Genomic DNA, 4,294 nt, shown 5'->3' with positions numbered 1-4,294 from the left:
CTGTCAGAGGTTCAGGCCAGATTCAGAAGAGGACATGGAACAAGGGATATCATTGCTGATGTCAGATAGTTCTTGGTTGAAAGCAGAGACTGTCAGAAAGACGTTTACTTGTAAACACAAGTGTGCTTAGGCATTTAACTGTGTGGATCATAACAAACTATGGATAGCCTTGAGAAGAATGGGAAGTCCAAGACAGTTCACTGTCCTCTGGAGCACCTGCACATGGATCAAAAGAACAAGGGAATGCCACGTGGTTTAAAATCAGGAAAGGCGTGCATCAGTCAGGGCTGTGTCCTCTCAGCATCCTTAGTCAGCCTGCGTGCTGCGCAGACCCTCAGAGAAGCTGGATTATATGAGGACGAAGGTGGCATCAGGATCGGAGGACGGCTTATTAAGAACCTGTGGTACACAGATGACACAACCATGCTGGCTGTAAGTGAGGCTGACTTGAAGCACTTGCTGACGAAGATTGCAGCCTTCAAGATGGATTATAAGTCAATGTTAAGGAGGCCAAAATCCTCACAACTGGCCCAATAGGCAACATCATGATCAATGGAAAAAAGACTGAAGTTGTCAAGGATTTAATCTTGCTTGGATCCACAGCAGTCAAGAGATCAAATGACGCATTGTTAGGTAAATCTGCGTAAGAAGCAAGGACTAAGGTACCCGTTCCGTGCCATAGTATTTTCCACCGCCTCATAGGCATGTGAAAGCCGGACATGGAATAAAAGTCCCAAGAAAAAGCAAGGCGTTTGAACTATGGTGCTGGCGAAGAGTATTGAAAGTCCCAGAAGAACAAACGGATCTGTCCTGGAGGAAGTACACACAGAGTAGTCCTCAGAGGCAAGGGTGGCGAGACTTGGTTCCATGTACTTTGGACCTACTGTGCGGGAGACTCATCCCTGGACAGGGCCATCATGCTTGGTAGAGTTGGCGAGGGGGGCGGGAGCAGCAGAGAACAGGAAGGCGCTCAATGAGATGGATTGGCACAGCGGCTGCAACCATGGGCTCAGACATAACAACCATTGGTGGGTGGTGCAGGACCAGGTGCTTTGTTCTGTTGCTTCCGTGAGTCGGAGCTGACTGGAAAGCAAGCAGGGGACCACACCACCACCACCAACACCACCTCCCAATGCGCTGTCTTCCTGAGACACACTTCACGCAGGCGCTCTCACTTCATCCCGAAACGCCCTCTGAGGTTTCGTCCAGTTGTTCCCTGACATGAACATCAGGATCCCCAAAAGTCATCGTTAAACAAATGGCCAGGCCGGAGTTCATGGAGTCACTAGGTCCAGGCTTGGACCGGGGAATCCGCTGCATTTCCTGCTGGCTCCCCGGTGGTCCGGATGCCGAGTCCACAGACCACCCTTTGAGAAGTGCTGGCCCAGGGTCTAAAGGACAACACGGTGGTTGTGATGGTGTGTGTGTGGGCGGGGGAGGGCGAGTGGGACTCTGGGGAGGCAAGTTCAAGTCCAAGCTCCAGCAGTCTCCATCTTTCTTCCTCTATGAAAGGGCAGCAGCTTTATCTTTCACTGTGGGCCAGGAGAGGTGCAGAGGCTCACGAAGCTTCCCCTGGCTCTGCTTGGCCCAGGTAAGGAGGGATCAGACATGAAGCCCCCATGCAGTGAAGTCTTCAGGAGGGCAGGTGGAGGACCCCCCGGTGACTGGCACACACCCTGCTTTCACTAGGGTGGGTCCTCTGAGGGGCAGGCCACCGTCACCCTACCACCCGCCTTTCCACCCACGCCCTCCCTAGAGTGCTTGAGTACTGGCCTATGGCCACGTGTTGAGCCTCCAGAGAGACAGTAACCAGTTCAAAGTCCCACAGCCAGGAGGTGGCTAAGGGGGAGACTCATCACCCCATGACATTCCTCCACCTGCTAATTTGAGCCACACTCATGTGATCCCCCCAGACCCAGTGCACCTACAAACACCCCACCCCCAACACAGACACTGCTTATCGATCTTCATAGACAACGCAGGACACACTCAGCACAACTCACAGACACGGCATGCAACGTTTCAACCTCATGCAAAAAGTCTACACAGGCATTCCATGTGCTGCCCAGGAGCACCTTCAACAGCCTGCTGGGCACCGTACAGACACTCCCGGTACAAAGGTAACTCGTGTACAACTCATGTATAAGGGGAACTCATGTAAAAGGTTAAGAAGCTCAACTGTGACCCCACAGGTTGGCAGTTCAAGTCCATCCTGAGAAGCCGCTAAAGAAAGATTGGGAGAGTGACTTCCACAGTGTCCGCCACCAGAGAGCTCTGAGGCACAGGCCTTCTCTGACCACAGGAGGTCTCCATGGTTAAGCATCAGTTTGGCAACAAGAGGTTCTTCTTCTTTTTTTTTAAGAGGTTCTTAATGATATAAATGGAGGTGAGTCAAAAAGTGTTGCTACCCCCCCCCCAAATCATAGACACCTTTATTAAACAAAAATATCAAAATTGGGAAGCTATTGTTTCTGGACACATCCTCCTTCTAGCTGAAGGCACTTCTGATGGGGGTGTTCCGTCTTCCTCACCCTCCCCTGAAGAATTCTGGGCTCTTAATTTACACCACCTGGAATCAGTTTAGTGTGCCAATAGGAACATGTGGGCGGAGTTTGATGAGATCACAACTTGATTGGAGGATGACCCAGATAAATGAAGGCTGGCATCCCATCTCTATCTTGCTCCCTAGCAATTGGACCAGCGTGTGGCTGCTTTAGCTAGTTCTCTGCCTTAACCGGTGTGCTACACTACCTATGGGCCAAGCCAACCCCTGGTGGATCCTGTCACCCTGCATCACTTGAGTTTGAGACCCCATCAGGGCCTGATTCGCTAAACTCCCATGCTACTGACTGTTGCTGACCCACCCTGCTGTCTGCTGCCCGAGGGCAGACTCTGCCTGTCTTGCCTGAGGGAAGACTCCACTATCTGCTTCCTTTACCTTGGACCCAGCAGTCCATGAGAGTTGAAGGACTTCCAGTATATTAACTATTCCACAAAAGTTGAGTTGAACTTAGCCCTCTGTCTTCTGTGTGGACTAATTAGCTGTTACATTCCTTCTTGCTGTATAAACCTATCCATAAATATATGATTATTATATATAATCATCTATATTATATTATATATATATATATATATATACACACACACACATAAGTGTCCTGGTTTTGTTACTCTAGAGAACCCTGCCTAACACACAGCAGTTGGAGCATTCTTGAGAGACCCAGCTCATGCTCCTTTTATATGTTCTCTGACTTGGGGGGATTAAAAGAAGTCTGAAGGGGCAAGATCAGGGCTGCAGGGTGGATGGAGCCAGGTGTCCTGAGGAAATTCTCATAGTACAACCCTTGCCCCTTCAAAGAGCGAGAAAACGTTTCTGATTTTCTCAGACGCAGACCACCCAGGAGCTGAGGGGCTTTAAAAGGCCCATGTCCCGGGCTATGGAAAGGAAAGAAGAAGAAGGGACAGTGTTTGGTCTAAAGCGGTCAGATGGCCATGGCCTCCCTGGGATCCCATGGTTAGTTCAGATGGTAAACTGTGAGCACAGGGTCTCAGCTCATCACAGCCCAAAGTTCGGAAACTGTCTGAAACCTGGGCCTTGTCTCCTGAGAGGCTGGTGCTGAGCTCTGTCCCCTTATCCATTGTTCCTAGGCCAGAAGCTCAGAAGTGGAGCATCTGCCTCTGAGCACTGGCTCTCTCTGGCCTCTTCTGGACAGTGTGACTTCTGCCTGCTGCTTACCCTGTCTCTTGTGGGCTGGAGACCTGGATGTGAAGCCTGGAGCTAGCTTCCAGAACTCAGCCCTCCATCAGCCTGCATCAGCACCACATGGCCTCCTGGTGGAGGGGCTGCCCTTCCTCCCTGCAGACATGGGCCCCACCCTCCCTTCTCCCCTGGGACCCTCAGGGAAACCCCTCTCTCTGAGGTTCTCCCATCAGCGTGGACACTCCCCAATCCCACAAACCTGTGCTCTCCAGCAGAGCTGTCCTGGAAACTGCGGGCGCTCCCTGTCTCCCATGCCCCCACTTCCTCCATGTCTCAGCCCCATCATGCCACCAAGGCCGCCCCAAGCCTCCTCTTCCCTAACTGCTGGGAACAGACATTTCCGTCAGCCCCCAGCCCCAGGGCTGCACTCCACAGCTGCCTGCCCGGCCTTTCCTAACCACCCTTGGCCTTGAAGGCAGCTCTCCTGGTCCTCTCCCCACCTCTCCAGCATCTCTTTCAGGATCCTATCGCTGCTTCCTCTTCCTCCACCTGGAAGCTCCTAGCTCCTGGCTCTCCCTCCCACCCCCACCCCCC

Source organism: Echinops telfairi, unplaced genomic scaffold, assembly GCF_000313985.2.
Source record: "Echinops telfairi isolate 266 unplaced genomic scaffold, ASM31398v2 ScPeMD7_1713;HRSCAF=2227, whole genome shotgun sequence".
NCBI lineage: Eukaryota > Metazoa > Chordata > Mammalia > Afrosoricida > Tenrecidae > Echinops > Echinops telfairi.
The sequence above is the reverse complement of the archived record's forward strand: the minus strand, read 5'-3'. Positions refer to the sequence as shown.